Genomic DNA, 10,366 nt, shown 5'->3' with positions numbered 1-10,366 from the left:
ATTCTTTTTTATCCATCAAATAATCCTGAAAAAAGTATCACAGGTTCCAAAAATATTAATCAGCACAACAACATTGATAAATCAGAATATTAACTGGAGTAATGGTGTTGAAAAATTTGCTTTGCGTCACAGAAATAAGTTATATTCTAAAGAAGGCCTATATTAAAATAGAAAACCATTATTTTAAATGATAATAATACTTTACAATACTTCTATATTTTTTGTCAAATAAATGCAGCCTTGATGAACAGAAGAGGCTTAAACTTTTTGAACAGCAGTGTACGTGTCGATTAAGTAGGGCTGGACGATTATGACCTAAAATCAAAACCTCGATTAATTGAACATTTGACCTCGATTACGATTAATGAACGATTATTGACTATAAGCAGTTATTTTATCAATGTTTGTAACATTTCTTACTAGGGTTGGGTATCGTTTGAATTTTATCGATTCTGATTCTTATCAATTCCTAGTTTCGATTCCAATAAGATAAAAAATGACCCCTCAAACATTTCAAACAAGTCAAACATTTAGATGTCAAACATTTTTATAAAGCATTCTGTTGCAGCTGAATAACATGAGCAAAAATCAGCAGCCTACAAAACAATGCAAAAGGAATTTTGCCTGTGATTAAAAAAATAATATCATAGCAAAAACAACTAGATTAATATAAATTTCACGTGTTAAAGGGTCATAAATAAATACAAAAAAAAAAATCAGGTACAGAAACTGTAATTAAAAGTTTAAAAACACTGCATAGTTTTTTTTTTTTTGAAGTAATAAAGTAAATAAGTAATAAAGTAATTATTGTAATAAAGATTAATCAAGTAAAGTTATTAAATATATTCAGTCAAGATCAGTGAATGATTTTCTTTTGTTCTTTGATTAACATTAATGACAGGCAGCGCGTTTATTAGGCTGTTGTCTCTTTAAGCAAAAAAACTGTACATGTGGGTTTTCTTTCTCATCTGTTTATGTTCACGTAAGACAAAAACGGCTGCGTTTATGATATACTGATGTAGTTTTCTGTATCGTAGTTTCGAATCGGAACAACCTTTTCTACAGTTAAAATACACAGAACAGTCCGAGAACGGACACAAACCGGGAACCCGCAGCTCGACCGCCGACCGCTGCTCTCTGTGCACGCGCTTGTGCTTCATGTGCGCTGCACACAAACATGCTATAATAAGTTTTGAGATTCTAAGCTACTTTAGTGATAAATCACAGGACAGCGCTGACAACTAGTTTCTGCGTTCCTCTGTGCGCGCGATCTTAGCTACTGTTTATATGAGTGTCCGATCATCTAATCGCTTGAATGTCCAAACCATAAAACAAAAACATCTGACAAATTTGAAGACGCTCACCGCTCACGCGCCATCACTATGTGTTTAACATCTCGGTTACGTATGTAACCTTGGTTCCCTGAATAGGGAACCAGATGCTGCGGTGACGTCACCACGTATGGGAACACCTTCGGTGTGACGAATGTCTGAAGCCCTATACCATCCCGCCAATCTTATTGGCCAAATAGCGCGTGGCACCGCCCAGCATGCGTAAGCATATATATACCTGGTGCCGCGCGCCATTTACCTCAGATTTCATGATGAAGAAGAAGAAGACAGCTATCAAGGTATGGCACGGCCAGAACCGCAGCATCTCATTCCCTATTCAGGGAACCAAGGTTACATACCTAACAGAGACGTTCCCTTTCATAGGTCACTTCGATGCTGCGGTGACGTCACCACGTATGGGAACGCTATACCATAACGCCTGACGTACCTGATAGCTTGGATCCAAGGAAGCATCTGCTCAAGCGGAGAGAACCCGGGAGCCAGGAGCCATCCTCACATCCAGACTGTAAGTCTTGATAAAAGTGCTCGGTGAGGACCAGCCTGCCGCAGCACAGATATCATCCATAGAAGATCCACTGAGAAAGGCTTGAGAAGAAGCCACTGCTCTCGTGGAATGGGCTTTAACTCCTAAGGGCGAAGCGAGCCCGCGCGCCTCATAGGCCAAGGAAATAGCCTCCACCAGCCAATGGGACATGCGCTGTTTCGTAACTGCATGACCTTTATTCTTATGTCCAAAACAGACAAACAGCTGGTCAGACTCACGCCATGGGGCAGTACGATCCACATAAGTCTTTAACGCTCTCACAGGGCAAAGACTTAGATCCCCAGACTCCGCCGCAGCAGGAGAAAAAGCCTCCAGGACCACCTGCTGAAAGCGAAAGGGATAGATGCGACCTAGGGACATAATTAGGCCTTGGTCGCAACAACACTTCCACACAGTCTGTGCTATAAAAGTCAGGATTTATCCGGAACAAATTCCAAGGGCTCAAACAGATGCCCTGATAAACCATGCAACACAATGGAAAATCCATGAAGGAACTCGCACGGGGCGGAAAGGCCTCAGCCGTCGCGCACCCTGTATGAACGAGAAACAGTGGATGACGGCCCACTGAGGCACCATTTATATATTCGTGGTAAGCTGAATGGCTGCCACGTAAACCTTAGGGTAGCTGGTGTCACTCCATCCGAAAAACGTTCCTGAAGGAACTCCAGTACTGACGCCACTGGGCAGTAAACTGGATCCATATTATGAGTTTCACACAGGCCGTAAACAGTCTCCACTTGAAAGCATATAACCGTCTCGTAGAAGCTGCTCTAGAATTCAGTATAGTCTCAGTAGTTTCAGCAGAAAGACCGGGACATATGAACTCACTCCGCTCAGAGGCCACGCCCACAGATTCCATAGATCTGGCCTCGGGTGCCAAATCAGTCCCTGTGCTTGTGATAATAAATCCTGTCTGAGGGGAATCTCCCATGGAGAGCCCGCTAACAGATTGATCAGATCCACAAACCACGGCTGTGTGTGTGCCACCGCGGAGCCACCAGCAGCAGCTGTTCCACCCTGTCCACCCGTATTCTGCATAATACCGCCGAAATCAGACAGATTGGGGGAAAACGCATACAAACTGGTCCTGGGCCAGTTGTGGGCTAATGCATCCAAGCCCAGGGGTGCTGGAGGGCATAGGGAGAACCAAAGCGGGTAATGCGTAGTCGTGTTTGATGCAAACAAAACCACTTCGCTTCCCCGAAAATCGGCCATAGGAGACTCACCGTTTGGGGGTGCAATCCCCACTCCGCTTGCTCCAGAGTCCTACGTCCGGGGACATGAACAGCTCGGATCGATAGAATTTAGTTCTGAAACCAAAGAACATGTTTCGCCAGCCTGCACAGGGGCGAGAGCATAATCCTCTCTGATGATTCAGGTATGACACAACCGCTGTGTTGTCTGATCTGAGCAGCACATGACGGACGATCAGCAGATTCGAGAAATACTGGAGAGCCAGAAAAACAGCCAGTAATTCCAACCTGTTTATGTGCCAACTCCCTTGACAAACAGCTCCCCAGTCGGTCAAAGACGCATCCGTCGTGACAGTCTCTCGGGAAGCGCAAATCCCCAGCCGGTCAGGAGAATTCGGTTGACATACATAGTTTTAGCTAGATCACACATCGCCGTGTCACCGGAATCATCCGATGTGGAGACAACGGGGTGAAACATTCCATGCGTAAGCCCAGGCTGTTAAATGATTCAGCACAAGATCCCCATGAGAGTGTGCTTGAGTCTGCGATTGCGCTAAACACCAGCCAATCGCCTAAAATAGTTCAAACACAAACGCCCTGGGGCCGCAACGGGGCCAGAGATCCATCCATGCACTTTGAGAAGTACTGATACGCTTTGCTCTCTAAAGCGAATCTGAGGAACTTCCTGAGTCTCCTGATGATCATTAAAATCTTGAATTTCCTCAGCCTGAGTGCAAGATTCAGATGGTGTAAATCCAGAATGGGTCGTAATCCGCCGTGTTTTTTTTTTGTTTTTTTTTAACACAAAATGACGGCTGTAAAAAACCCCGCCTCCATCTGAGAGGGGTGTACTTCCTCTATAGCCCCTTTGCTCAGCAGAGTTGACATCTCCTGTCGCAGCACCGCTATTTCCATCGGCTTCGCCACCGTGGAAAGAATTCTGCGGAAAGGAGGCGGGCCTTATTGAAACTGAATGGTGTATCCGTGACAAATCGTGCGTAACACCCATAGAGAAATGTCGGGCAAGCGTTCACACACGGCCCGAGACCATACTAGCGGTCTCAAAATTTCCGCTTCCTGCAACGCTGTCATACATGTTAAAATGTCCGGGCACGAAAAGCCCGTGGCGTTCGTGCACAGGGGAAGTGTATGTATAAGAGCCGTTGCGTCTCGTTGTGTATAATCCTGAAACGTGTCCACGGCAGGAATTAGGCCAACAGATTGAACATCGGGCTTTGCCGCTAGCGAAAAACGGCGGCTGTGCGAGCCGTCATAAATGGGTCGTCTGTGCAGGACCCTTGAATCGCCCCTCGAATTCTGAAAGCTGGATTGCGCAGAGTGTCTGAGGGAACGTTTGGCATTACAGCTCAATCCAATGCTGCTCGAAGCACTGTTTGCTGCGAGGCAGACAATGTAGAGTGTGGGGACTGCAGTGAGAGGGTTAGATGTGCATAGCAATCCAACAGCACTCTCTGGTGGAGGGCACAGTCCCTGGCAAACATTAAGGAAAACGCATGCGTCAAACTCGCTGCGTTTCGTTGTGTATAATCCTGAAGCGTATCCACGGCAGGATTTAATCCAACAAGATAAACATCGGGCCACGCTGCTAGCGAGAACGCGGCAGCTGTGTGAGCCGTCATACACTGGCCATCTTTGCCAGCCTCCACGCCGTCCCTCAAACTCTGAAGGCTGAATTGTGCAGAGTGTCTGAGGGGGCGCGCGAATGAGAGCTTAGTTCAATGACGCTCGAGGTGCCTTTGCTGCGAGACAGTCAATGTTAGAGAACAAGAAGGAAATGCATGCATCAAACTCACTGCGTTTCGTTGTGTATAATCCTGAAGCGTATCTACGGCTGGATTTAATCCAACAAGATAAACATCGGGCCACGCCGCTAGCGAGAACGCGGCGGCTGTGTGAACCGTCATACGCTGGCCATATTTGCCAGCCTCCGCGGCGTCCCTCAAACTCTAAAGGCTGGATTGTGCAGAGTGTCTGAGGGGGCGCGCGAATGATAGCTCCGTTCAATGACGCTCGAGGTGCCTTTGCTGCGAGACAGTCAAAGTTAGAGTATGGGGACTGCAGTGAGAGGGTAGATGTGCATTAGCAGTCTAACAGCACTCTCAGTGAAGGGCATAGTCCCTGGCATATTAACATGAAGAAAAGCGTGTGCGTCAAACTCACTGCGTTTCATTGTATATAATCCTGAAGCGTATCCACGGCAGGATTCAATCCAACAAGATAACATCGGGCCAAGCCGCTAGCGAAAACGCGGCGGCTGTGTGAGCCGTAATCCACCATTTGAAGAGCAAAACTGTTGATTAACGCGCTCGAGTGGGGGAGAGCGAGCACATGGAACTCCAGTGCATCACTGTATTCATAGTCAAGCCGCACATATCGCCCCTAACCAACACCTCGTGCGGGGCCTCGGCGACCGCAGAAGCGAAACGGTGGGGGTTAGACGCGAGGCGACTTAAGAAATACACTCCAGAGCGCGGATACTTCCTATTGGCGTTAGTGCACAGGGGAAGTGTATGCATATTTTACTGTAGCCATAGGCTATCAAGGAGAGAACCTGTAGAGAGGCTGCAACGAACCTCTCATAAGTGCCTCCTCGTGATAACCCATCATACGGCTCCTACCTTTCGTTGACTCATCGCGTCCGCGGAGAGGAGTATACTGCTCGTAGATGATCGCTGAGAACGCGAGATAATAGGGCACAGAAGATTCACTTCGTACTGAAGGAATGAAATCTGAGGTAAATGGCGCGCGGCACCAGGTATATATATATGCTTACGCATGCTGGGCGGTGCCACGCGCTATTTGGCCAATAAGATTGGCGGGATGGTATAGGGCTTCAGACATTCGTCACACCGAAGGTGTTCCCATACGTGGTGATGTCACCGCAGCATCGAAGTGGCCTATGAAAGGAAACCGGCGTTTTTGCTTTTGTGCCACTGACTGGACGGGGCAGAGTCATGTACTATGACATACGCGGTAGTATGCTTTTAGGTGGGAAGTGTTTACAGGATTAAAAAACCGAAATAACCGACATGGGAAAATTACGTCGGTTAGAGGTTCTGAATATCGGTTTTGATTACTTTTCGATTAATCGTCCAGCCCTACGATTAAGTGATTAAAAAATATGACAAATGACCCAATCTCAGAGTCTCTGGTAGTGTCAGTGGCCAAGGAACTCTAAGATATATATTTAAACTTTGTAGCCGACTACGCCACCTAGAGTTGAAACTGAGACCCCAGGAACTCAATATTAAAACCAGGTTCTTTAACGGAGAAGGGAACAGTGGAAAACAACACCCAAAAATAGCAATAGAAAAACTAGTTTATTACAATAAAATTGTCTGCCAGAAAAATGAATCAAATAAAAAGAGGGCACCAAGTCCAAGTCCAGATCTCCAATCCAAGCGACCTTCAAAGTTCAACTCAGTCTTGACTAGACATCTATGTTACAGCCGACGTCCGTTCACGCTCAGTCCTTCATAGAGGCCAGTATTAGCCCGATGCTGGAACACAGAAAAGAGAGACTGCCAGCATATGACGCCAACTAACATCAATTCATGTATAACCCATTTATGAGTTTATTAAATAAAACTGGAACTTCTTTAAAATATCGGCCGATTCAAAAGTCACTCAAAATTATACAACGTAGGCTCGTTCTCATCCGTTAGGAGGCAATAATCTGGATTTAATAGGCACCCCGCAAGTGGAAATCAGAATGTACTCAGAGCATGACTGGACAGCAAGCCTGCTATCCAGTCCAATGTATTCACGGCAGAAGAACCACGTCAATCATTCACTCGTCTACTCAGCACTCGCGGTAGTCTCTCACATACGGTCATCAACCCGTCTCACACGCTGCTACTCCAATATTTCTCCGCGAATCACCGGCTTTGTGATTACTCGTCTACAATGTGCTGCAATCTCGAATAGCCATAAGCCGTCTCAATGCAAGTGAAACACTCACTCTCTGATGCAAGCACAACGTGGTTTCTCCTTCTCTCACTCTCGCTGTTGACTTCAGTCACCAGATGCGCGATGCTGCCACCATCAGTCTCAGTCACGGTTACATTTTTATAGAGGAACATATTCACCGCTCCACCCCAAAATCTATCACTGATTGGTTCATTGATTTATCACAAAATAGAGGTGTGGCTATAGGAATACTGCCTGCAAAAACACAGCAATTAACAAAAGAAAACACAGCAATAAAATGTGATCATGCAATATAAAATACATTGTGCAACACCTTTACTCCACAACACCCCCCCACAGTAAATTATAAGCAGTCCCTGCCAAAAGTTATTCAATTCACTCTCTATATCTCATGGGTCGCTGTCCAACATTTGTACGTGTAGATCGTCTTACAGTCTCATTTCCCATATTTACAGGTTTAGAAGCCGGAGCAACCCAAACACTATATGGTACAGGGTCCTGAGCCATGACTATAGGCACAGTATTCAGAGTACTAGGGGGTGCGAAAACTTCCACTTCAGAAGCAGCACATAATTTAAGTGCATTACGGTGCAGAACCCTTTCCTTCCCTCCCTTTTCAGGTCTTACCCGATACACCAACCCCGTCTCTCCCAATGTTCCGATTACAACATGGGGCACTGGACCCCACCAGCCACATAGCTTTCCACGACCTTGCCTGTTTCGGTCCCTAACCCAAACTCGCTGACCATCTAACAAGGGTACATCCTTAGCCCCACGATCATAAGTCTGTTTCATCTTCTCAGCAACATGATCCATCTTACTCTTAGCTACAGCGCAGGCCCACTTTAACTTTTTGTAATGATCTTGGACCCACCCTCTATGATCCCACTTCTGCTGATCAACCACTACACCCAGCCCCAAATCTACAGGGATCCTCACTGTACGGCCAAACATCAAGTATGATGGAGCAAAACCTGTGGCGCCATGTACAGTGTTGTTGTAGGCTTGCATCAGCTCAGGGAGGAAGTCAGGCCACCTATCCTGTTTCTCTTGTTCCAAAGTACGGAGCATATTTAACAAAGTCTGATTAACTCGTTCTACCCTACCATTTCCTGCAGGGTGATAGGAAGTAGTTCGACTTTTGACCGTTCCATATAACTGGCAAAACTCCTGCACCAACTCTGACTCGAAATTTGGTCCTCTGTCTGAATGGAAACGCAAGGGGCAACCAAAAGTCTGCACCACATGAGTCCAAAGGGCCCTCACTGTGGTCTGGGCAGTCTGATCTTTTGTTGGGACTGCCCATGCATAACGCGTTAACATATCTACCATAACTAATATGTTTTGGTAGCTATCACTAGGCCGTCCTAAAGACAAAAAGTCTAAAGCCACCACCTCTAATGGACACGACACCGAGATAGGATTAAGGGGCGCTTTATGACCATCCGTACCCTTCTGCAGGCTGCAGGCGACGCACCCAGAATGGAACCCTCGCATCATCTCCTCCATCTTGGGCCAGTAGAAGTGGGACCGCACTTTGGTTAGTGTACGTTCAACACCTGCATGGGCCAATGCTTCATGATATCGCCTCCACACCTCCTCTTGTTGGACAGCGGGACAAACAATCTGCAATTGATACTCATGGGTATTTGGATGAGTCATCTTTTTGTACAACACTCCATCATGGATTACAAGTCGTGATATATGGCGAAGCAACTGCTGTGCAATCAGGGGTAATGCTCTTCTCTCAAGGGTAGTTGGTACACTGGCAGACCTTACATAACGCATGACTACCTGAAGATCCTCATCCCCTTGTTGTGCCTCTCGCCACTCAATCCCCAAAGCACCAAGAGCGGTGGCACCTCCATTGGCATCAATCTGCTGGACCTCTGTAAACTGGTTTTGCTCTGTTGGGGGTACAGGGAATCGGGATAAACTGTCGGCATTGTCATTTTCCCTCCCCGCCCGATATTTCACTATAAAGTCATAACTGGCTAGTTGGGCCACCCAGCGTTGTTCCACAGCCCCGATCTTAGCAGTTTGTAAATGGGCCACGGGGTTGTTATCCGTAACCACTGTAAACACTGTAACACTGTAAACTAAATTTCTCTGTTACAGCCCACTTTAATGCTAGTAACTCTAATTTAAAGGAACTATAATTTGCATCGTTTCTCTCTGCAGGGTGAAGACTTCGACTAGCATAAGCGATCACATGCTCCCATCCGTCACACACTTGTGACAAGACTGCACCTAACCCTTGGTGACTGGCATCTGTATACAGAACAAATGGTAAAGCGAAATCTGCATAGGCTAGTACAGGGGCTTTCGTTAGGCAGGACTTCAAGGTCTCAAATGCAGCCTGGCATGTAGCAGTCCACTCAATCTGACGTGTACCCGACTTTTTATCTACCGGAATGCCAACCAAGAGAGCATTTAAAGGTTGAGCGATTTTGGAAAAATTAGCAATAAAACGCCTGTAGTAGCCTGCAAGGCCCAGGAATCAAATAAAAAGAGGGCAGCAAGTCCAAGTCCAGATCTCCAATCCAAGCGACCTTCAAAGTTCAACTCAGTCTTGACTAGACATCTATGTTACAGCCGACGTCCGTTCACGCTCAGTCCTTCATAGAGGCCAGTATCAGCCCGATGCTGGAACACAGAAAAGAGAGACTGCCAGCATATGACGCCAACTAACATCAATTCATGTATAACCCATTTATGAGTTTATTAAATAAAACTGGAACTTCTTTAAAATATCGGCCGATTCAAAAGTCACTCAAAATTATACAACGTAGGCTCGTTCTCATCCGTTAGGAGGCAATAATCTGGATTTAATAGGCACCCCGCAAGTGGAAATCAGAATGTACTCAGAGCATGACTGGACAGCAAGCCTGCTATCCAGTCCAATGTATTCACGGCAGAAGAACCACGTCAATCATTCACTCGTCTACTCAGCACTCGCGGTAGTCTCTCACATACGGTCATCAACCCGTCTCACACGCTGCTACTCCAATATTTCTCCGCGAATCACCGGCTTTGTGATTACTCGTCTACAATGTGCTGCAATCTCGAATAGCCATAAGCCGTCTCAATGCAAGTGAAACACTCACTCTCTGATGCAAGCACAACGTGGTTTCTCCTTCTCTCACTCTCGCTGTTGACTTCAGTCACCAGATGCGCGATGCTGCCACCATCAGTCTCAGTCACGGTTACATTTTTATAGAGGAACATATTCACCGCTCCACCCCAAAATCTATCACTGATTGGTTCATTGATTTATCACAAAATAGAGGTGTGGCTATAGGAATACTGCCTGCAAAAACACAGCA

This window comes from Carassius carassius, chromosome 4 (genome assembly GCF_963082965.1).
Source record: "Carassius carassius chromosome 4, fCarCar2.1, whole genome shotgun sequence".
Classification (NCBI taxonomy): domain Eukaryota; kingdom Metazoa; phylum Chordata; class Actinopteri; order Cypriniformes; family Cyprinidae; genus Carassius; species Carassius carassius.
This window is presented reverse-complemented; position numbering follows the sequence as displayed.